Source organism: Lolium rigidum, chromosome 7, assembly GCF_022539505.1.
Source record: "Lolium rigidum isolate FL_2022 chromosome 7, APGP_CSIRO_Lrig_0.1, whole genome shotgun sequence".
Classification (NCBI taxonomy): domain Eukaryota; kingdom Viridiplantae; phylum Streptophyta; class Magnoliopsida; order Poales; family Poaceae; genus Lolium; species Lolium rigidum.
This window is the reverse complement of record NC_061514.1, coordinates 57,928,242-57,954,546: the sequence shown is the minus strand read 5'-3', so window position 1 is coordinate 57,954,546 and position 26,305 is coordinate 57,928,242.

The window sequence follows — 26,305 nt, the reverse complement described above, 5'->3', positions numbered from 1 at the left end:
GAATTGAAACAGCTCATAAAGTCAAGTGCTATAAACCTCAATGTGACCTTTAATAAAACCTTCTTTTGGGTAGAGATGATTTGATCTAAGGGGTTAGATCAAATGGAATTAAAACCAACACAACAACACTTTAATCAAGGATCAACTACTTGATCTTATTAAAGATCATAACATGGTATTCCTTGCCATAACATAAGAACATCTATTCAATTGGAAATCAAGTAACAATAAAATGGAGAAACTATTCTTAACTTATCTTTTCCATGTCTTAAACAAATAAATAGTCCTACCATGAACCTCATGGTATTTCTTGAACTAAACTCTTGAACTTAACACCAACAAAAGCTTATCATTAAACCCTAGAGATGGGAGAGGTATATAACCATCAAAGAGATAAGAATCAAACTCTAAATTATTAACACTTAAAAGTTAAGCAACTACCTTGAGGTACAATTGAATTCACTTTAAAACTAAATACCAAATATAGCAAAACACAAGGACCTAAGTGCATAAAAGCCACACCTTCTGATTTCAATCATAACTTATTAAATATGTGGAATATCACAAAACTAAATTCGTTTACATTACGAATTATAGTTCAAACTATTTGAATAAAATAAACTATGAGTATTTAGAAACTCATATGATCATGCCTTGGTGAAATCAAACATCACCATTCAAAATTGGGGTATAATCCTTATCTTTGACATTTTGATCCCAATAATAATATAAATACAATCACATATGATATAGTGACTCAATCACAAGCATAAAATCATTCACAAGATATTTAGTAACAAAAGCCACTTGGCTATCCAAAAATAAATCACATGAGAGGATAATCTCAATGCCACATAGGATGAAAATATCTACATAGCTTGAATCCTAAGCTATGCCACCTCATGCTTAAAGGATTGCTATGGATGAGAGCATGACAACCAAGCACCTTACTCATCAAATTAAAGCAAGAGTCATCCACCCATGTGTCATGTTACTAGAGCATGCTCAAGCCTATAAAAGGAGTCTCACACTTCATCCATTTGATCATCTAGTACCATGATACAAGGAAACCAACACATTGAGCCACTTCATAAAATAGTTAGGATTAAGATGAAGCAGCTAGGAGGTGGAGGCATGCCACAAGATGCGGGTTTATCAGAATCCTGAAGAACAAGCTACAGAAGATAACAAGGTAGAATTCTTAGGAAGACCACATATTTAGATAATCACATCATCATTCCTAGAGTAGAACCCTAGAATATAATCCAAGTCCTTGTAGAGTGAGAGGGGTAATTGGTACAACCATATCTAAATATTTATAGTAATACCATAGGAAGCTAAACCTTTGATCATTATAAATTGTGAAATGATCATAAACCCTAAGAATTTGAGGTAGAAGATATTAAGAACAAGTTGATCATGCTTAAACCATGATCATGCTCTTGAGGTATGTGAGGATAAGTTAAATCCTAATAGGATTAGTAGATGTTAATCACCACATGAAATCATAGGGAGGTAACTAGTAAGCAACCATAGGCTTATATCCTAACCCTAACTTGTGAATCACTTGATGATTATAAGTAGAATCTTATCACATCTATATTCCACTTATTCCTCAATAAAAGAACATAAGAAAACTTTAGAGTAAACACTATACTTTATATGGTGAGAAACCACTCATCCATATAATCAAAGTTAACTATAAAAAGAACCATAGCTACTTTAGTTACTTAAATAGTAGACTAAAAATATAAAATAAGTCTATTGGTATAAGATAGAATCAATTCTCAGATCATTAGTAATTAAAAAGGAACAACAACAATTAAGCAAGTAACCATACTACCTTGGTTAGGAAAGATCAACCCTTAGCTAAGGCAATATCATGTCACCTTATCTCTACAACCAAGAAGTATATCTAAAACCTAGTTTATGTATCACTATGGTGATCACAATATAAACCTAGGCCATAACTGAGATTCAAATCAATTACCATCAGGTTAATACCAATAGAACCCTAGTATGGCACATTAATAAAATCTTAAGCTTCAATTATTGAACCTAATACATTGGAACTCACATAAAATCATGTGCAATTGACCAATTCCTCAAATATGAAGCCAAGTCATAATAATAACTTCCAAAACAATTGGAAGAGGAATAACCAACTCTAATTACTCAACAGAGAGTTATATCATAAATGAAAAAGGAAATTAAAACTAATACCTAAATTCTTGCCTAATTAAAATTGTAGCAAGGCCACATATATATATTAATGTTTAATCAAGAACAATGCAGTAACGTATTGATTTTCTTATTAGTCCTCATGAAATTGCAGTTATCAAACATCTGCAAAATAGAAAAGAATTCAAATTTGAATTTAAAACAGAATACAAATTAGAAAAGGAAAACAGAAAATAAAAACAGAAATGGAAAAAAGAAAAGGGAGGAGAAAATCTCACCTGGACTCTTCGACGCGACGAGCCCACCAACACAGCCCACCAAGAAGCCCATCGGCACCAAGCCGGCACAGCCCAACCCAGCCCAGTACCTCTTCGTTGAAAAATCAACGAGAGGAGCTCGTCCTCATCCCTTCCTCCCGCATGGAGGCCGGCGAGCGCCGTGGCCATCTTCCCCTCGGCGGCGGCAGCCTCTCCTCGACCGACGGCGTGACGAGGCGCGCCCTGGCGCCATATAAAAGCCCTAGAACGAGCCCTAGCTCGCTTTCTTCTCCCTCTGCTCAAATTCCCAAATTACCGAAACCCTAGCTCGCTCCGGCCATCTTCATCGCCGCCGGTAGAAACCTCCCCAGGCCAGGCCGTAACCACCAGCGGCACCGCCATGCTCGACTTGCTCTGCTTGCAAAAGGAATCGAGCTATGGTGATCCGTAGCGCCGTCATCAACCTCGCCTCTCCGACGGCCGGCGCCATTAAATCCGGCGAACCAAACCACCATTGACCTCGCCGTCAAGCGCGCCATGCTCCTGGTGAGCTTCTGATCGCCCTGGCATGCTCGCCGAGTTCAATTGCACGCCGTAGCTCCACCGCGTCGATTAGCCCGTGATCACTGCCGTCGTTCCTCGCCGCCGAGCACGCTCCGGTGACCATACCGGAGCGGCGCCGCCACCATCGTGTTCACCTCGGCCTGCTCGTTCCAGGTGAGCACTGCGTGACCCTGCGGGAACCCTGGACCGCCGCCGTCGTCGGCAACTGGCCGCCGGCCGGCCACAGTACTGCCACCTCGTAGCCACCGTGGCACTGACGTGGCCAATGGCCCACCTGTCAGTGTCTAAGTGTAGAATAGCCGGGTACATCCAGTGATTCTTTTAGTTTAAAACCAAAATTCAATTATATCTGCAACTTTAAATAAATTTAGAAAATTCAATTTAAGTCAGAAAAATATAAATGAGATATCAAAATTCTTAGAAAAGAAAACTCTATCCAATAAAAATATAATATGAAATTTTATTTGTAATAAAAATTTAAGTATTTAATACTTACTATTTAAGCATTTTACTCTTAATTCATAATTGAATTAAAATTCAATAATTAAGAAAACATTTCTAAATTAAATAAAACCGAGTAAATAAATAAAGAAAACACTGAAAACTAATTTTCATTTATTTGTTAACCTGATTAAATCCTTATTAGGAAAGATTTACACCCTGATTAATAATTACCCTAAATTAGTTAATTGTTCAAAAATAACAAAATGGCAAATTCAATATTATTTTTATTTGCAAAGTTATTAATAACTTCAACTCCATTAATGAAGTTATTAATCCATGAACTAATTAGATAAATAGGCAACCCTAAGTTCCATATTGAATTAGAGAACACAAACCCATAATTTTATGTAGGACTACTAAAACCCTAATACCATTAGGAACCCTAGCTCCACTAATCCATTTGAACCCTAATTTGCCACTAAACCTAAACCCTAGGTTAGAACATGTGATCATACTACTTACTTCTCAATTCATAGATCCATTAGTAGCAACTAAATAGTTGATCTTGGTCACATATATATATGTAGAAGACCTATCACTAATAATTTGGTTATCCCATGTATTCATCTTCATCAGACCTAAATAATCAAGTAGGGCCAACATAAGTCTAAACCCTAGTTCCTATTACCAAAGCCATCATCCTTATTCATTCCTATTTAGCATCACACCAATGTGATGAACCTCAAGAGCAACTATGCCAATTCTTGAGCATTACCTAACCATATTCCACTAAACCCTACTAGTATTGGATACTTATCAACCATCCTATTCAGGAGCCAATTATTCCTTATTTAATAGAACCAACAGTAAAACCTAGACCACCTCAATCCTAAATTGATATACTTCTTATTATTTAAGAAATATGTTCTTCAAAAGTTATTCTTTTGAAGTAAAGAAAGAATCATCATCAACCCTGCCTATATAGGACCTATAAACCATAGCCATCTATCACTAGCAAGGTATACCAACCTTGACAACAACCATGTATAATGAATTGCTTAGGATGCTCTAGGCTTATCTTAACACTTACAAGCCATAGCTATTGATGAATCCAACTTTGTTGGGATCCATCTAATACTTACTCCAGAAACTACATGGAAACCATAGTCAACCATAGAACCCACAAACCTAATTATCATACTTGTTCTTTATTAAAGAACATGTTCTTCAAAAGTTATTCTTTTGAAGTATATAATAAGTCACTCATCAACCATGGCACTATAGTGACTTAAAAATTGACAACTATTCTTTACATGTTATATATACAACTACTATTCTTTGTGTGCGTATTAGTGTTATTATTATCATATATACCATTTGCTTATGATACCAAGACAACACAAACCTGAATAAGAACCTTGTTTGTGAATCACTCTAAAAGTGCAACACACCCTGAACTAATCATTACCACTCACCAATCCTAAATCATCGGGGTTAGGTCACGCTTAGAGCGATTGTATCTCATACTTATGCATTATTGCATCCTTGGCAATCTTTTAAACATTGTCCTTACCGGACGATGATGCTATTTCAGAATTTGGAGTTATTGCGCACCGAAGACCTTGCCTGCATAATCTTGCGATCAAGAAAGGCAAGTTCATCACTTGCTCATGTCATTTGAGTATTTTTACTAAATTACTTGCAAAGTACTATGTTTATCACTATTGCATAAAAAACAAAACCACTATTTTCATAACTATGAATATGACTAAGTGGTGGGAAATGGAACCATGGATTGTGTTGATATGGTGGAGGTTCCATTGCAAGGGTTTATATCAATCTAGGATTAAACAACAAATGTCGTCCAGTGATTCTTGTGCCGTAATAACCGTGTTAACCATAAGATCTGGAGTGGGACGGAATAGTCAATCGTATTTCCACCTCTTGTACATCAACGGATGCGCTTTACCGTAGTACACTTGTCATCTGTCGGGGCAAGCGGTAGGTCGGGAAGCCTAAAGTTCCCCACGGCTTTGTCCATAGTACACTTGTCGCCCGAAGAGCAAGCGGTAGGCTGGGGAAGCCTAAAGTTCCCCACGGTATTGCGGTCTATGATGGGTTGCAGCTACCGGCGAAGGAGTTTATGGTAAGAGCCCAGAACTGTCGTCGTGGTCGGGGTCCACCCTAATATGGGAATAATGGGACCGGCGAGGACCCAGGGTCGGGGTATGCAACAAAGGGTGGTGTGCGAGGTAGCGGAGGAATATGATTGGCTATGACCTTATACCGGGCCTCACACCAAAGGAAGTGTGGACGAGCACGTGGCTCGGTTGGCACCAAGGTTAAGATCTCTTATGGGTAAAGCAACACATCTCTGCAGAGTGTAATGAATCGTGACCTGTCACTCCTCGTTCGGGATATGGAGCTGCGAACAGCTGCCGGAAAGGAACTCCATGAAGTTCTAGTAAACCGGTGAAGGCTGACGGATATAGTTCTTCGAATAAAAGCAACCTCTTGAAGAAATGGTTATGAAAACCTGCATTGGTATTAGACTTTACTGGTCTAATGCCGTAGCTAGTGCATTAAACACCTCTTTCCTATAATGAACTTGTTGAGTATGCTCGTACTCATACCACTCTTAAATCCCTGCTTAGATATGGAGGCCACGAAGGAGGATCTACAATACAACTCGAAGACCGAGGAGTCAACAACTACTTCAAGGGACAGGAACCTGCCGGAAGAGTCATATACCACATCCACCATGGAGAAAACCTAGATTAAGCAGTAGGAGGGAACTAGCTCCCTAAACCTAGCTCCTATTTAGCTAGAATATCTTCATAGCCTCTATAGCTAGTTAAACACTCTACAAATAGAGTTCGTGATAAGACTAGACTACGAGTCGTTCTTCTGGAGTTTATTTGCAGTTTTACCTCATTGTAAAGTAGGAGGCTGTGATGATCTTATGTAACGGAGTCAATGTTGTAATTCTATAGACATGCCTTGGACCCGCATATGTTTCTGTTGTACCACTCTGAGCGATATAATACGAGTGGAACAGTGTTTCATTGGTGTTATATCAGACTTGCATACTACACCATGCAGTGGTATGCCGGGTCACCCCAATCCTCCTCGGAATCCCGCCAGCACGACGGCGTGGTGACGGTGGTGGTGGAGATCTCCGGCAGGGCTTCGCCGTAAGCGCTGCGGGAGAAGAAGGAGGAGGGAGTAGCTAGGGTTTGGGAGAGGGGGGTTGCTTGGGCGCCGGCCTGGGAGCCCTTTGGTGGTGCGTACAAGGTGTGTCCAGCCACCTCCCTCTCCCCCTCATTATATAGGTGGAACCCCCTAGGGTTTGCCCAAAATCCGAATAAGAGTCCAACTCAAAAACTTCCATATTTGTGAAACCTAGGGGAAGTGGGACTCCTCCCTTTCCTTCCCCTATGGCCGGCCATGGTGGTGGAGTCCACCATGGACTCCACCTTCCCCTTTGGTCGGCCTAGGGTTGGTGGAGTCCATCCGGGACTCCACCTTCCATGGTGATTTCTTCCGGAAGATTCTAGAACATTCTAGCGCCTTCCATAAATGCACCGGATCATTTCCAAACTTGGAAAGTGACTTCCTATATATGCATCTTATTCTCCGGACCATTCCGGAACTCCTCGTGATGTCCTGGATCCCATCCGAGACTCCGAACAACATTCGAACTCCATTCCATATTCCATATCTACTTAAAACGACATCAAACCTTAAGTGTGTCACCCTACGGTTCGAGAACTATGCGGACATGATAGAGACTCCTCTCCGATCAATAACTAATAGCGGGACCTGGAGATCCATAATAGCTCCCACATATTCAACGATGACTTCGGGATCAAAAGAACCATTCACATAAAATAACAATTCCCTTTGTCTCGCGATATTTTACTTATCTAAAGTTTGATCGTCGGTATCTCCATTTATGCACTTAATACCACCTTTATAACAACCCATTTACGCACTAGTGTTTGGTGTCATCAAAGCATTCATCCGGTGTAGGTGATTAACATGATCTCATGGTCGAAGGATTAAGTTACTATGCATATTAAAGCTTGAAGCATAAATAACTAAATGACTTGATCATATGCTACGCTTACTATGGGTGTATGTCCATCACATCATTAACCTAATGATATGATCTTGTTATTAATAACATCCAATGTTCATGATCAGGAAACCATCATCATTTATTAATCAACAAGCTAGTTTAACAAGAGGCTTACTAGGGACTCCTTTATGTTTACAAAACACACAAGTATTAATGTTTCCGGTTAATACAATTATAGCATGGGATGTAAACATTTATCATGAACACTAAGATATAACAATAAACACTTTTGTTATTGCCTCTTGGGCATACCTCGAACAAATCAATGAGGATGTACATCCAGAGGCGGAGCATCATAAAAAATTCGGCTGAGAACGTGTCCGATGAAAGAGCAATCGACGCGTTTGTTGCATGAATCCGAAGAAGAGATCTAATTGAAGAATTGGGTAGGTCCAACCCAAGAACAATAGCAGAACTCATGGAGATAGCGAATCGCTGGGATAACGGTGAAGATGTTGTTCATAACAAACGGCAGAGGTCACCCGACGAGGATCGCAACAGAAATAACAATCAAAATAGACGACGCTTTCGCCACTTCACAGATTATGACAGTCCCAGACAAGTAGCGGCTGGGTTCCGAGGAAACAGTGGAGGAAATCATCGGGATGATTACCAAAAGAATAATGATCAGCGCAACGATCATAGAGATGCACCGAGTTCAGCAGGCAAAATAATCGGCCAAGGTTTACAAGGCCATACAACATGTCACCCGAAGCTCAGCTGGACGGGCCGTGCCAGATGCATTTTTACCTCGACAATGATGGAAAGAGACAGTCGGCTTATCTTTAGAAGGACTGCCAAATTTTCAAAGCTTTGCGGAGATATACAGAGAACGCAAACACCCAAGCAGCAAGCAGGGGATATGTGCAGGGGCCAAGGAGTGAAGTTCACCTGCCACCACCACCCGCAGTTACCAGTGCGAACCAGCATCAGTGGCAACTCGCTGCATCTCCAAACAACAATAGCGACTCCATGGATACAACGGGAGCAGTGTCGATGAAACAGAAGGGCAGACCCTCCAATAGAGCGCAGAAGCTAATTTCTCGATATGTGTACATGGCAGAAAAGTCGCCTCCACCAACCGTTGAATACCTTAATTGGCCGTACAGCCAATAGGATTCACTCAAGAGGATCATCCACCTCAAGTTCCACGACCAGGGCAATCAGCTATGATTCTACCGGCGGTCATCGTGGGATTCGAGGTCTCCCGCATATTCATAGATGGAGTAAGCAGTCTAAATCTGATATACGCAGATACACTGAGGAAGATGAATATTTCTTTGGCAAACTTGACACCAACAGACACACGTTTTGACGGCATCGCACCTGAGAAACCAAACTATCCTTTGGGTAAGTGCACTAGATGTACAGTTTGGAACACGAGAAAACTTCAGGAAGGAGAAGCTGGAGTTCGAGGTTATCGACTGGCCGTCGCAATATCATGCCCTCTTGGGACGACCCGCATATGCTATATTCATGTCTGTGCCGCATTATACATACCTGTTATGGAGAATCCTTGGACCCAAGGGCCCAATAACAGTTAAAGGAAGTTTCGCGTTGGCAGATAAATGCGACAAGGATTTCCACAAGTTGTCTGAAACCTTCGGGATGCAGGCTGAGTACGAAGCATCCAAGCTCACCACCAACTACGATGTGTTACCTGACGGAGGAAGATCCTTGCAAGAGCAAGCTTTCGACACCTCCAAGAACTCTAAGGAAGTGCAGATCCACCCGACAGATCCAAAAAAGACGACATCCATTGCGTCCAACTTGGATAGCGCATAGGAAAGCGCGCTCGTCGAGTTCCTCCATGAGCAATGGGAAATCTTCGCATGGTGTCCAGCTGACATGCCAGGAGTACCCATGGAACTTGCCGAGCACCCCCTCAATTTAGATCCAAGAGCTAGACCAATCCAACAACCTTTGCGGCGATTCTCCGAGCCAAACCGCAAAGCCATGTTATCTGAGATCCGTCGACTCAAGGAGCGGGTTCCATCAAGGAGTTGCACACTGAGGCCACGTGGGTCGCTAACCCAGTGCTAGCCCCGAAGAAAAAACACTGAAGTCCTTCGCATGTGCAACAATTTCACGTGTCTCAATAAAAATATTTTCTAAAGCGTCACTTTCCACTCCCGAGGATTGACCAAATTATCGATTCCACGGTAGGTTGCAAATGTCTTTCCTTCCTCGACGTGTATTGTGGCTATAATCAGATCCACTTGAAAGAAGAAGATGAAGTCAAAACAGCTTTCATAACCCCTTATGGCGTATTCTACTACAGAACAATGCCCTTCAGGTTGAAAAACGCGGGAGCCACGTATCAGAGGTTGATGCAGAAGTGCCTCGCCATGCAGATCGGGAAAAAGTCCAAGTATACATCGATGACGTAGTCATAACAACAAAGCAAAGGTCATCCTTGATCGATGATCTTGAGGAAACCTTCGACAACCTCGACAAGTTCCGCCTTAAGTTGAACCCGACAAATTGTTCCTTTGGTGTTCCTGAGGGAGAGCTCCTTGGATACTTAGTATCAACTAGGGAATCGAGGCCAATCCAGAGAAAATACAGGCTATCTTGATGATGAGAAAACCAACCAAGCTCAAAGAGATACAGCAGCTGACTGGACGAGTCGCAGCTTTGAATAGATTCATCGCAAGATTGGGAGAAAAAGCGCAACCCTTTTACGCGCTCATCAAGCATGGAGAAAAGTTCAAGTGGAACAAGGATGCAGACAAAGCTTTTGAGCATCTGAAGAGAACTATTTCGACACCACCCGTTCTGGTGGCACCCCGGGAAAAAGAACCCCTGATGTTATACATCGCGGCCACACCTCAAGTGGTCAGCACAGTCCTCGTGGTAGAACAAGAGGAAGAAAGGAAAATTCACGGGTTCAGCGACCAATATATTTCCTCAGTGAAGTTCTGTCACCATCAAAGCAGCGGTACCCGCAATATCAGAAGTTGGCATATGGAGTTTTTATGTCAGCACAGAAGTTAAGGCACTATTTTTTGGCACACCCGATAATAGGGGTCAATGAGGCGCCTCTCTCGAACATATTAAACAACCCGGAAGCCACATGACGTGTCTCCCTATGGGGAATCGAGCTTTCCCCTCGGGACATCACATATGAAAAAAGAAAGGCAATCAAGTCGCAAATTTTGCCGGACTTTGTTGCAGAGTGGATGGAACTCCAAAATACAGGACCCCCAGATTTATCGAGTACATGAAATATGAACTTTGACGGGTCCAAGAGATTGGAAGGAGCTGGAGCAGGCGTGGTACTTGTTTCACCGCAGGGTGACAAGATGAAGTATATATTGCGGATGTCCCAATGCATCAAACAATGAAGCAGAATATGAATCCCTTATTCATGGGATGAAGATGGCAAAAGCATGCGGCGGGACTCACTTAAAAATCTTCGGTGACTCCCAGTTGGTGGCTCAATAGGTGATGAATAAATGTGATGCAGTCAATGACAGTATGATAGCATACAAGGAGGTGTACAACAAACTCGATAAAAATTTTGATGGTTGTGAAGTTAATCACGTGAGCAGGCTCAGCAACGATGAAGCCGACGTTTTGGCAAACATTTGCTCGCAGTGCCTCCCCATACCACCTGGAGTTTTTTGGGAAGGAATCAGTGAAAGATCAACCAAGACAAAGAAGGTGCCGAAGCAACCAAAGAAAAAGGACAAATCTCCAAAAACACATACATCAGATGATGAGGAAGATCCAGAAGAGGTCATGATGATTCAAGTTCCCTGGATGCAGGTATACTTGGCATATATCACGAAGAAGAAGAAAATACCCGAGGATCCGGTGGAAGCAAGGCGAGTTATTCGACGATCCAAGGCGTTTGCCGTGGTCAAAGGAGAACTATAAAAACGAAGCATATCAGGTGTGCTGCAGAGGTGCGTTACACCCGAAGAAGGGCGAGTTATACTAAAGGACATACACGTAGGAATATGTGGCCACCACGCAAGCAGTCGAGCAATAGCAGCCAAGGCTTTTCGCGCAGGATTTTATTGGCTGACAGCAATAGAGGATGCAAAGGACATAGTACACACTTGCGAAGCTTGCTAGAGATTTGCATCTAAGCCTCACTCTCCAGCAGCAGAATTAATACCAATACCATTGGCATGGCCTTTCGCACAATGGGGACTAGACATGGTAGGAAAAATGCATAAGTCCTGGCAAGGAGGACACACATATTTGCTCGTGGCCGTCGATAGATTTACCAAGTGGATTGAAGCAGTACCAGTAACTTCATCAAGGGGATAGTTTTTCGGTTCATCATCCCCAACAGCATAGTCACAGATAATGGAAGCAATTTCACGTCCCGAGAATTCAAGGACTACAGCAAAGGTGTATGCATCAAGCTGTAGTTTGCATCGGCGGCGCACCCGCAAACCAATGGTCAAGTCGAGAAAGCAAACGGTCTCATATGCAATGGCATCAAGAAATGTATGTTGACACCACTTGAAAAAGCACTACACACCTGGGTCGACGAGCTGCCCTGTGTGTTGTTGAGCTTACGAACAACACCGAACGCAGCAACTCAGGAAACGCCGTTCTTTTTGGTCCATGGAGCTGAAGCAGTGCTCCCAATAGATATAGAACACAATTCTCTCAGATTCGTAGAATATGAAGAAGAAGTTTCGCAGAATGCACTGGAGGAGGATGTCGACACACTTGATGAAGCAAGAGATGTTGTGCTATCAAGAGTAAGTGCATACCAGCAGAATCTCAAAAATTATCACAGCTGACGTTTGCGGCCCAGGTCTTTTGAAATCGGTGATTTAGTCCTTCGATTCAAGCAAGATGGACATGAAAAATTCGAACCTCCATGGTTGGAACCATATATTGTTACTGAAGTTATTCTGGGAGGAGCCTATCGACTGAAGGACAAGAACACGGGCAAGGATGAACCGAACCAGTGGAATGTTGCACAGTTGCGGCGTTTCTATGCTTAGAGGGAAATCAATATAATACCAACTGTGTAAACATATATTGTATCTGAAGAGCTCGCAAGTTTTCAGACGCACTCTTTTCCTTTCAGGGCACCGAGTGGCACTGAAAGGTTTTTAACGAGGCGGGCTTGTGATGCTGCAATATAGCATGGTTGAAATAAAAATAGTGATGGTATATATTTCTATCTTCACGAGCAAGGCTCGGGGGCTTGAACCTGACAAATTTACAATATATTTGACTTCGAAATACTTGTCAAACATACACGTCTTGGTTCCACCAAAAACCTCGCGAAAAATAAACATAATCACGCCCGCTTAGACACTCGGGGGCTCAAGGAAAATATCATAACACAACCAGAAGAACTTGCCTTGACTTTATAAATGTCTCGCAAGAAATTTACAATATATACGACATATATACATATACAACCTCTGCGTTTTGGTCCAAACCTAACGCATTGAGAAAAAAGAAAAAGAACTCCTATATCAAGCTGTCTATGTTTATGTTCTCTCTTGCAGCACATAAATTTTGAGTCGAATCATCGTATTGAAATTCCTTGAAGAAAGCAGTGTCCACCCTAAGAAGCTCATCAACCATTTTTTCGGCGACAGGAGATACAGCCGTGTCGTTGCCTATTCGACGGTGCCTCAGAGGAGGGATCCCGGCGAGGGGGAGAAGAAGTAGGGGCCATAGGGCGGAGAGTCCTCGGGACGGTGATACACGATTTACCCAGCTTCGGAACACCTGCACGATGACAGGGCCTACTGCTGCTTGTCTGGAATTATCTGGGCGCTTTCGCGTTGTTACAATGAGTTGTCGTTGTGCCTCTAGGGCTTCCAGGATCCGGCTTATAAAGACGTCTGGATCTAGGGTTACACGGAGAGTCCTAGCAGGAATACAAGATGCCTAACTATGGAATATTACATTGCCGTGCACATCAAGGATCCACCTTTCCTTATGCGCCGTACTGGATCCGGATACTTCATGGGCCTTCACGGATCCGACTATCTTCATAGGTCGGTTGGGATTCGGCTCCTGTTACCTGGGCTGGACTTCATCCATCTTGATCTACAGCAACTGTGCCGCCCGATGGGCCACATACCACCATCACCGTCTATGGGCCACCCGGGCTTTCCGGATCTAGGCCACGCCGTTGATATACCCGTAAAGTATACCCATAACAGTAGCCCCCAAAGTTCTCCGAGATTCATCATTCTTCCGACTTCATTTACCCGGACCCGAAGAGAATCTTGAAGAGCTTCCAAAACTTCCTCGTTTCCGCCTTCATTCAACCGGAAATCATTTGTTCTTCTGTAACGGTAACTTAGCAGATTTTTCGTCCACAACGCGCGCAACTTCCTCTTTTCCCGCGCTAAATTTTCGGAGATGCGAATCTTTGAGCTGGAATTTTCGGAGGCGCGCAGTTAGGTCACCACTGCGTCCATTTCACCGCTTTGACCTAAGACACATGGTGGCCATCCAACGGTGCGACCCTTCCGTTCCCACCGTCGGATCCGGCTCTTGAATCTCCGCGCGAGGTCTATAAATACCTCTCGCGTGCGGCCAATTCCATTTATTCACCGCACTCACCACTTCATCTCCTTCCTCGCGCCAGCGCCGCCTGACAGATCTTGATTCCGGCGAACTGCTCCCCGAAAAGCTTCAACCGCCGCCACTCCAAGGCCCTCCTCGACCTGAGATGCTCACGGTTGATCGGGAAATCACTTCCACCGCCGATTCGTGGTCACGCCGGAGCTCTGCGCGCTAAGTTTGGGTCCTTCCTCCTCGCCGGCGTAACAAGGAACCGCCATGCCACTGCCGGTAAGTCCACCGGACTTGTAGAAGATGACTTAGTTAGTTAGTTCCGGATACTCAAACGTTTCACCATATGCATGCAGCCGGAAACGTGTCCACTAATTCACCTAAATTCACCGATAGTACTCTGAATAGCCCAAAGCCAAACTTTCCGGAACCATCTTTCCCTGAACCTTTAGCATTCCTACCGCCCCATATTTCCGATACCAGGCTAGCTCAACCTTTTTCCGCCTCTTCCAACAATAACTTAGGCCGGATCCCAACACTTCAAGAAATCCAAGAAGAGTTAGAAGGACAAGCAAGGATGGCTGCGAAGGTACTGGAAGCGGAACAAAAGAAGGGTCCAAGGCCCGAACTCGTGAAGGTGAAAAGGGTCAGTGGTGGCCCTGTGAAGTCACGGATTCGGAGCTCAAAGCTTTCAAGAAGGAGGGCCTGATTGCTCTGGAAACTTGAGTTTCCAGAGGGACTCCAGCACCCCCAAGCCAGAACCTGACGAGTTGCTGTAGATCAAGATGGATGAAGTCCAGCCCAGGTAACAAGAGCCGGATCCCAACCGACCTATGAAGATAGTCGGATCCGTGAAGGCCCATGAAGTATCCGGATCCAGTACGGCGCATAAGGAAAGGTGGATCCTTGACGTGCACGGCAATGTAATATTTCATAGTTAGGCATCTTGTATTCCGGCTAGGACTCTCCATGTAACCCTAGATCCGAACGTCTTTATAAGCCGGATCCTGGGAGCCCTAGAGGCACAACCACAACTCATTGTAACAACGCGAAAGAGCCCAGATAATTCCAGACAAGCAGCAGTAGGCCCTGTCATCGTGCAGGTGCTCCGAAGCTAGGTAAATCGCGTACCACCGTCCCGAGGACTCTCCGCCCAATGGCCCCTACTTCTTCTCTCCCTCCTGAGGATCCCTCCTCCGAGGAACCATCGAATAGGAAACGACAGGCAGCTTGTTCCCGATCCGAGGATTTGCGAGATTTATCCAGAATTGTCACAGTTTGCTTCTTCATCGCCTGCAACTGCTGTTGCAGATCGGATATCTCTTGGCTAATCGAGTCAGGACACGATGAAACATCCAAGGAAGCATCGCCATGTATTCTCACGGAATGAGAAGTAGCAGGGGAAGCGTTGGAAGGTCCAGCCCCAATATAGTTGTCAAAAATTAACTGGAAGACAAGAAAGTATCGACATCAATCATTGAACAAGACACGTTTTTTCATTCGATCATATTCAGAGAACATTACATAAAACGATTCTTTACAAAATATGGCTCATAGGGAGCCCATACAAATGGTCGGGCAGCAAAAGGCGACAATATCTACAAAAAGGAAAAGAAAAGGAAGTACAAGTTGGTCTACTTGACCTCCGTTCGGGCAGCACTAGCAGAGGCGGAGGACTTTGGGTCAAGGGAGGCGATAAGCTTCTTCGAGTAATCCTTGGCATCCTTCACCAGAGCCTTCCACTTCTCCTAATTCAAACCCTTGGAGCACCAGGTTTCACCCAGTCGACTTTTTGGCCGCTGGCCGCTACAAGAGCAACGGTCCCTTCGACTCCAATCTTCAAGTTTGCTTGACGATAGGCCAAAGCTGGATCATCCTGTGCCAGAAAATGTTGGGCAAGCTGGGAGAATATTTCGGGTTGAATATCCTTCGGGACGAAGTGGGGGAAGACGCGCTTCAATGCATTCCGCGCGGAAGTTATGCACTTGCGCACCAGGTCGCAATTCAGATCAAGAATATCGAGAGTGTCCAGAAGACGATCATCCGACTCTTGGCTCAGCGTGTATTGCTCACCCATTTTCCCTGCTGAAGAAAAGCAGATCTTCGTCAACACCAAAGATAATTTGAACACAAGGAAAAGCAAAGAGACAAAAGGAAAGATAGTATTACTCGAAAATCTTCGAGATTGTGTCTCAAGGCGCGTGCTTATTTCATTTTCGCGCTCGACCTACTTGGCCTCCTTGTCGCTCAAAGCATCTTCGGCGGCTTGAAGCCTTTGGCGAAGATCCTTGACATCGCCAGCGTCCTTCTCAGCCTTCTTGCGAGCTTCCTCGCTGGCTTTGAGCTTAGTCTCCAGATCATCAGCGCGTTCCTCGGCACGATGCAGCGCCTCTGGAAGAAAATGGTAAGTTAGAATACATAAACACGAAAGCAATATACAAAATGCAAAGAGCATCAGAGCTTTACCTCTAAGAGTCGCGACCTCGTCGCGGAACCCGATAAATTGAGAGCCCAAGTTGACCAACTCCTTCATCAAAGGCTGCAAAAAAAGACGACAAGAAAGAAATATAGCGTTAGGAAATACAAAGTTTTTCGAGTTAAACAAGAAAGGCGACAAACAGGTAAGCGAAACTTACATCTTCAAGGAGAGGTCCCGACATACTCCCGGTGGCAAGCTCCTGTGTGCTAGCAGCCCCGGTTTTAGCCTTCTTCGGCTTTGGTGCTCGGGGGATGGGCACTGGATTTGGTGCTTCTGGATCATGTTGTGGGGGAGGCGAAGCTTCTGAAGCAACACGACGATCCTCAGAAAGGACCAACGTGTTGGAGGTGCTCGTAGGAGCTGGCCCATGAGCTTCGGGCTCTTCTTCCTCCTCGTCAGCTCTGTCAGTACGGCGGCAAAATAAATATAAGGGAACCAAAAGAAAAAAGATAGGCAAAAATAGCAAAGAGCAACTCACGAGCTAACGACACCAGTCATGGTGTAGGGGTCGAAGACTTCCTGATCTTCGGGAGATGATTCTTCATCGGCGGGTTCAGCGAGTTTGGACACGCCGGAATCTTCGTCGTCATTTCTCTTCCTCTTGCGCTTGTTTGGAGAAGCGGCAGGAGGAGGAGAAACGAAATGAGCAAAGTCAGAATGTTGATCTGATTCTGAGTCTCTGTCATAGGAACCCGCAGTTTTTTGAGATCCTACGGGTTCGCTCTCAGGAACGGAGGATTCTTGCGAGTCATCGGCGACAACGGCTCGCTCATCCACTTCCCCACCTTCAGGTACTAGGGAAAGAGAAGAAAGAGATCGATGGTTATGTAGTCAAAAAAGCACGAGAAGAAAAGAAAATTCAAACACAAAGGAAAAAAGTAGCAGCAGTCAAAATATAGAAAACACAACTCGAAAGAAAGCACTTACTTTGGGAAGGGCGTGGCTACCACTGAAGGGCGTGGCTAGCACTTACTTCGGGAAGGGCGTGGCTACCACGCGGTAGGATGAAGGGACTTCATGATTCTTGCTCACGGAGGTGAAGTGACGGACAAGCTTCTCCAAATCTTTTAGAGGAAGATTATCAAAACTCTGTCAGTGTCTTCAGCACCCGAGTACATCCAAAGGGATCTTTTGCGAGCTTCCAGGGGCTGCACTCGAATTCTAAGAAAGTGTGCAATGATTTGCACACCCTATATTTCTACCCCGTCAGTGTTCTAAAGCTCTTGGATGCGAGCAATAAGAGCGTCAGTGGCCGCCTTTTGTTCGGCTGTAGCCTCTGCGTCCCAGGACTTGCGCCTTTGAATTTCTTCGGCAGCGTCAAATGGCGCAAGACCAAATTCATGGGCATCCGAGACTCGTCCTTGACGTAAAGCCAACTCCTGCGCCAGCCTTGGATGGAGTCGACGAACTTCACATCAAAGTATCCGACTTCAGGACGGACACAGATGCAGCACCACCTACGTTGTAGATGACATTTTTTGAGTTGTTGCGGCGGAGGTGGAAGATGCGTTTCTAGAGGCCCCAGTGAGGGTGGATGCCCAGGAAACATTCACAGAGCGTGATGAAACTGGAGATGTGGAGGAGAGAGTTTGGGGTCAGCTGGTGCAGCTGGATCCAGTAGACAAAGAAAGGTCACGAAGAAATTCGTGAACAGGAATAGAGAGGCCACGAATGAGGAAATCGACAAAGGTTACCCGGAAACTGATAGGAGGATGAGGAGAACTCTCGTCTCCGGGCATCTTCATGGCCTTCTTGTTGAGCAGGCCCATCTTCTTCAACATCTTGTGATCTTGCGCGGAGAGCTTCGACCTCTCCCAGCCGAAGATCTTGGCCTTCTCCACGCGTTCTTCGGTGCCTGGGGCATGGATCTTGCACTGCTTGGAGCGTGGAGCCATGGCGGATGGCTTGGTGGAGCAGAGAGGGAGAGAAAGCAGAGTGCGGGCGCGAGGTGCTCGAGGAGGAAGAAGGGCAGAGAGAGGAGTTGTGCGGCGCAGCGAAGGGGATAACTGAGGACAAGGGTCCAATTTATAGGAAGAAGACGATGTGTTCAACCGTCGGATGAAGAGAGAAGAGTTCCGAACCCTACGCGTGTCCAAAGGGTAGAATGGTCTTAGCGCTCCAATTTTATTGGAGGGAAGTTACCGCGCGCGTGCCGGGAATTCCGGAGGACGTGGGCGCCCCACTTACGCGACGTGTCGGAGGTGTAGAGCTTTGGATCTAATTTAGGAATCATAGTAAACTCTAGAATCACATAGCTCATATTTGTAGTAGTTCTTGTTCATTAATAAACATGTTCTTCAAAAGTTATTATTTTGAAGTAAATAACAAGTAAACCATCTAAGCAAACAGTTTCTACTTGAAATACTTATTTTTTCTTAAGTAACATGTTCTTCAAAATTTATTCTTTTAAAAAATATAACAAGTAATTATAAACCATGCCTTATATGACTTGAAGCTGACAACTACTCTTTACATGTTATGCAACCACTATTCCTTTGTGTATACGATTGTTATGATGCACTATACCACTTGTTTATGATGCTAAAATAACCAAACTCTAATAAGAACCTTGTTTGTAAAATCACTCTAAAAGTGCAACACACCCTAAAGAAATCTCTACAACTCACCCAATCCTAAATCATCGGGGTTAGATTATGCTTAGAGCGATTGCATCTCATACTTATGCATTATATCATCTTTGCTAGTTTTTCAAACATTGTCCTTACCAGAAAATGATGGTATTTCAGAATTTGGAGTTATATCATCTCGAAGCTCTTGCCTGCATAATCTTGTAATCAAGAAAGGAAAGTTCATAACTTGCTCATGTCATTGATTATTTTCATCAAATTACTTGCAAAGTATACTTATCACTCCTGCATTGAAAAGCAAAAGATTACTTTTACAATTATGAATATGACTATATATGTGATGGGCAATGGAACTATGGTTTGAGATATTGGTGGAGGTTTCATTGCAACTGGGAAAATATTCACATAGGATTAACAACAAATGTCGTCTAGTGATTCTAGCGCCGTATATTACGTGTTAACCATAAGATCTATAATGGCTCTGGGAAATTCAACCGTATCTTCTTCCTTTCGCATATCAACGGACTTGATAGAGCCTGGCTGTGTGTTGGTGAACACTCGGTAGTTTGGGATGGACTTAATCTCCCCACCCATGTGGATAAAGGGCGCTATACGGTCTATTATAGATTGTATCATGGTCAAGGATCGAGTGATCGAGGACCCTCTGAATATAAAAGGGTGGGTATGCGGGGTCGCGGAGAAAGCAGTGATTGGCTTGGATCTTACACCTGGCCTCACACCAAGGAAATGTGGATGAGCTCTATACTCGGTTGGAAACAAGGATAAGTTCTCTTATGGGTAAAGTAAAACACACCTCTACAGAGTGTATTGAATTGTGACTTATCACTCCCTCTTTCGGGAAGGAACTACGGACGCGTAGGAAAGGAACTCCATGAAGTTCTGGTTAACCTATGAAGATTGACAAACATAGTTTTTTAGAATAAAATAAACCTTTTGAAGAAATGATTACGAAAACTTGCATTTGCCTACGACTTTCTGGTCTATGGCTATAGCTAGTGCATGATACACCTATTTCTATTATTGAACTTGATGAGTACACTCGTACTCATCCGTTCCCTCTTGAACCCCCTGCTTATCAAAGGAGAAGCTACCGTGAAGCTTGAAGACGGAGGAGTCAATCAATACAAGGGCAGGAGTCAGTCAATAAAGTTGATGAAGTTAGCATCTACAAATTCCATAGTGGAAACCTAGTCTAGAAGTAGAAGGGAACCTATTCCCTAAACGTAGTACCTAAGTAGCTAGGGTTCTAGCATAGTTCTCTAGCAAGCCTAGTATCTCTAGATCTAGAGTTAGTAATATATTAGTCTAGGAGTTCTTCTTCTGGAGTTTTATTTGCACTTTAGCTCGATGTAAAGTAGGAGGCTGTGCTGATCTTCTGTAAACAGTTCATGTGTACTTATATAGACATGCCTTGGACTCGCATATTTTTCTGTTGTACCACTCTGAGGGATGTAATACTAGTGGAATGGTGTTTCACTAGTGTTATGTCAACGACTTGCGAACAACACCATGCAGTGGTTATTGGGCTCACCGCACTGAGGGCCCTTCCCGGAGCTTCTCGGTAGGTGGAGGACGGCAAGGTTACCACCTCCCTCTGTCTTCCCCTTCTCAAATTTGGGTTCTTCCCGGAATATATCCGGTCTAGGGTTAGGGTTTGCAAAACGGAAAACTCCTCTGCTTTTTTTATTCTTTCCCGGTGTAATATGTACCTCAACTAGATCAACGAAACTAGACTCTCAAAGTTAGCCCAACTAGGATCTCTAGTTGTTGCATCTAGCGATTACATGTCTAACCGGGATGAAAACAAGAGGGAAACTGCAGGGTTGCATACCGTCGGGTTTGTTCAACGAGGAACTCACCATGGCGGCGACGGAGGAGTGACGGTGATGTCGGTGGAGCTTCCCACCGCTACAACGCCTCATCAGATCGGGTGTTATAGGGTTAGGTGTGTCGGTGGGGAGGATGGCAGCGGACGAACCTTGGCGTCCATGCCCCGGCTCCCACTGATACGTCTCCGACGTATCGATAATTTCTTATGTTCTATGCCATATTATTGATGATACCTACATGTTTTATGCACACTTTATGTCATATTCGTGCATTTTCTGGAACTAACCTATTAACAAGATGCCGAAGTGCCAGTTGTTGTTTTCTGCTGTTTTTGGTTTCAGAAATCCTAGTAACGAAATATTCTCGGAATTGGACGAAACAAAGACCCAGGGGCCTATTTCGCCACGAACCTTCCAGAAGACCGAAGAGCATACGAAGTGGGGCCACGAGGTGGCCAAACCACAAGGCGGCGCGGCCAAGGGGGGGCCCGCGCCGCCCTGTGGTGTGGGCCCCTCCTCAGCCCCCCGACTCTGCCCTTCCGCCTACTTAATGCCTCCATCGCAAAACCCCTGATGCGAAAAACCACGATACGGAAAACCTTCCAGAGACGCCGCCGCCGCCAATCCCATCTCGGGGGATTCTGGAGATCTCCTCCGGCACCCTGCCGGAGAGGGGATTCATCTCCCGGAGGACTCTACACCGCCATGGTCGCCTCCGGAGTGATGAGTGAGTAGTTCACCCCTGGACTATGGGTCCATAGCAGTAGCTAGATGGTTATCTTCTCCTCATTGTGCTTCATTGTTGGATCTTGTGAGCTGCCTAACATGATCAAGATCATCTATCTTGTAATACTCTATGTTGTGTTTGTCGGGATCCGATGGATAGAGAATACCATGTTATGTTAATTATCAAGTTATTACATATGTGTTGTTTATGATCTTGCATGCTCTCCGTTAGTAGTAGAGGCTCTGGCCAAGTTTTTGCTCTTAACTCCAAGAGGGAGTATTTATGCTCGATAGTGGGTTCATGCCTGCATTGACACCTGGGACGATGTGACGTAAAGTTCTAAGGTTGTGATGTGCTGTTGCCACTAGGGATAAAACATTGGCGCTATGTCCGAGGATGTAGTTGTTGATTACATTACGCACCATACTTAATGCAATTGTCTCGTTGCTTTGCAACTTAATACTGGAGGGGGTTCGGACGATAACCTGAAGGTGGACTTTTTAGGCATAGATGCAGTTGGATGGCGGTCTATGTACTTTGTCGTAATGCCCAATTAAATCTCACTATACTTATCATGACATGTGATACGTCTCCAACGTATCGATAATTTCTTGTGTTCCATGCCACATTATTGATGTTATCTACATGTTTTATGCACACTTTATGTCATATTCGTGCATTTTCTGGAACTAACCTATTAACAAGATGCCGAAGTGCCGCTTCCGTTTTCCGTTGTTTTTGGTTTCGTAAATCCTAGTAACGAAATATTCTCTGAATCGGACGAAATCAACGCCAAAGTTCCTATTTTCATCGGAAGCATCCGAACACCCGGGAAGGACCGGAGGGGGGCCACAGGGCCACCAAACCCTAGGCTGGCGCGCGCCGAGGGGGCCGCGCCGCCCTATGGTGTGGCCCCCCTGTCAGCCCTCTCGCGCCGCCTCTCCGCCTATAAAAAGCCCCCGGATCAGAAAACCCGATACCAATTGACGAAACCCACGAAACCTGCCGTGAGCCGCCGCCATCGCGAAGCCAAGATCCGGGGGACAGGATCTCTGTTCCGGCACGCCGCCGGAGCGGGGAAGTGCCCCCGGAAGGCTTCTCCATCGACACCGCTGCCATCTCCACCGCCATCTTCATCACCGCCGCTGCTCCCATGAGGAGGGAGTAGTTCTCCATCGAGGCTCGGGGCTGTACCGGTAGCTATGTGGTTCATCTCTCTCCTATGTGTTTCAATACAATAATCTCATGAGCTGCCCTACATGATTGAGATTCATATGATGATGCTTGTAATCTAGATGTCATTATGCTAGTCAAGTGGGTTTTACTTATGTGATCTCCGGAGACTCCTCGTCCCACGTGTGTAAAGGTGACAAGTGTGTGCACCGTGTGGGTCTCTTAGGCTAGATTTCACGAATACTTACTCATTGAATGGCATAGTGAGGTGCTTATTTATATCTCTTTATGATTGCAGCATGTTGTATCACAATTTATCTATGTGCTACTCTAGTGATGTGTTATTAAAGTAGTTTATTCCTCCCCGCATGTGTGCAAAGGTGACAGTGCGTGCACCATGTTAGTACTTGGTTTATGCTATGATCATGATCTCTTGTAGATTATGGAGTTAACTATTGCTATGATAATATTGATGTGATCTATTCCTCCTACATATGCATGAAGGTGACAAAGTGTGCATGCTATGCTAGTACTTGGTTTAGTAGCGTTGATCTATCTTACACTAAAGGTTACTTAAACATGAGCATTATTGTGGAGCTTGTTAACTCCGGCATTGAGGGTTCGTGTAATCCTACGCAATGTGTTCATCATCCAACAAAAGTGTAGAGTATGCATTTATCTATTCTGTTATGTGATCAATGTTGAGAGTGTCCACTAGTGAAAGTGTAATCCCTAGGCCTTGTTCCTAAATACTGCTGAGTTACTACCGCTTGTTTACTACTACTGCGTTACTACTACTCGTTGCATTACTCGTCTGCAATACCACCACCATCAACTACACGCCAAGCACTTTTCTCGCCACCGTTGCTACTGCTCATACTTATTTATACCACCTGTATTTCACTATCTCTTCGCCGAACTAGTGCACCTATTTGGTGTGTTGGGGACACAAGAGACTTCTTGCTTTGTGGTTGCAGTGGTTGCATGAGAGGGATATCTTTGACCTCTTCCTCCCCGAGTTCGATAAACCTTGGGTATCCACTTAAGGGAAACTTGCCGTTGTTCTACAAACCTCTCGCTCTTGGAGGCCCAACACCGTCTACAGGAAAGGAGGGGGAACGTAGACATCAAGCACTTTTCTCGGCGCCGTTGCCGGGGAGGAAAGGTAAAAGGCACTCATACTACGGTCCCGGGTAAAGTATTTTTCCGGCGCCGTCGTGTGTGTGCTCGAAGCTATTTCCTTTAGATCCCGCAATTGCATCTTGTTGTTTCTTGTTTACACTAGTTGGCATAATGTACAAGAGTGAGCTTCTTATTCTATTTCCTGATTTAAAACATGGATTGTTTGATGCGAAAATTAAAAAACCTATGAAATCTTATTTGCATGCTGGTAGTAATATTAGTATGAACGCTTTGAACACCATTGTTGACAATAATATAGAAAGTTCTAAGCTTGGGGAAGCTGGTTTTCATGGTATTTTTAGTCCCCCAAGCATTGAGGAGAAAATTTTCTGTGATGATACTTTGCCTCCTATTTATGATGATAATGATAGTAGTCTTTTGGTACCACCTGTTATGGAGGATAAATTTGATTATGATTACAATATGCCTCCTACACTTGATGAGAATAATAATGATAGCTACTTTGTTGAATTTGCTCCCACTACAACTAATAAATTTGACTATGCTTATGTGGAGAGTAATAATTTTATGCATGAGACTCATGATAAGAATGCTTTATGTGATAGTTATATTGTTGAGTTTGCTCATGTTGCTACTGAAAGTTATTATGAGAGAGGAAAATATGGTTGTAGAAATTTTCATGTTACTAAAACACCTCTCTATGTGCTGAAATTTTTGATGCTACACTTGTTTTATCTTCCTATGCTTGTTACTTTGCTCTTCATGAACTTGTTTATTTACAAGATTCCTATGCATAGGAAGCATGTTAGACTTAAATGTGTTTTGAATTTGCCTCTTGATGCTCTCTTTTGCTTCACATACTATCTTTTGCGAGTGCATCATTAAAACTCGCCGAGCCCATCTTAATGGCTAAAAAGAAAGAACTTCTTGGGAGATAACCCATGTGTTATTTTGCTACAGTACTTTGTTTTATATTTGTGTCTTGGAAGTTGTTTACTACTGTAGCAACCTCTCCTTATCTTAGTTTTATGTTTTGTTGTGCCAAGTAAAGTCTTTGATAGAAAAGTAAGTACTAGATTTGGATTACTGCGCAGTTCCAGATTTCTTTGCTGTCACGAATCTGAGCCCACTGCCCTGCAGGAAGCTCAGAAAATTATGCCAATTTACGTGCATGATCCTCAGATATGTACGCAACTTTCATTCAATTTGAGCATTTTCATTTGAGCAAGTCTGGTGGCCTAATAAAATCCATCTTTACGGACTGTTCTGTTTTGACAGATTCTGCCTTTTATTTCGCATTGCCTCTTTTGCTATGTTGGATGAATTTCTTTGATCCATTAATGTCCAGTAGCTTTATGCAATGTCCAGAAGTGTTAAGAATGATTGTGTCACCTCTGAACATGTTAATTTTTATTGTCCACTAACCCTCTAATGAGTTGTTTCGAGTTTGGTGTGGAGGAAGTTTTCAAGGGTCAAGAGAGGAGGATGATATACTATGATCAAGAAGAGTGAAAAGTCTAAGCTTGGGGATGCACCCGGTGGTTCACCCCTGCATATATCAAGAAGACTTAAGCGTCTAAGCTTGGGGATGCCCAAGGCATCCCCTTCTTCATCGACAACATTATCAGGTTCCTCCCCTGAAACTATATTTTTATTCCATCACATCTTATGTGCTTTTTCTTGGAGCGTCTGTTTGTTTGCTTTTGTTTTTGTTTGTGTTTGAATAAATTGGATTACATCATGCTTGTGTGTTAGAGAGACACGCTCCGCTGGTTCGAATGAACACATGTGTTCTTAGCTCATAATATTCATGGCGAAGTTTCCTCTTCGTTAAATTGTTATATGGTTGGAATTGGAAAATGATACATGTAGTAATTGCTATAATGTCTTGGGTAATGTGATACTTGGCAATTGTTGTGCTCATGTTTAAGCTCTTGCATCATATACTTTGCACCCATTAATGAAGAAATACATAGAGCATGCTAAAATTTGGTTTGCATAATTGGTCTCTCTAAGGTCTAGATAATTTCTAGTAAGGTGTTTGAACAACAAGGAAGACGATGTATAGTCTTATAATACTTGTAATATGTCTTTTATGTGAGTTTTGATGTACTAGTTCATCCTTGTGTTTGCCTCAAACAACCTTGCTAGCCTAAACCTTGTATCGAGAGGGAATACTTTTCATGCATCCAAATACTTGAGCCAACACCATGCCATTTGTGTCCACCATACCTACCTACTACAT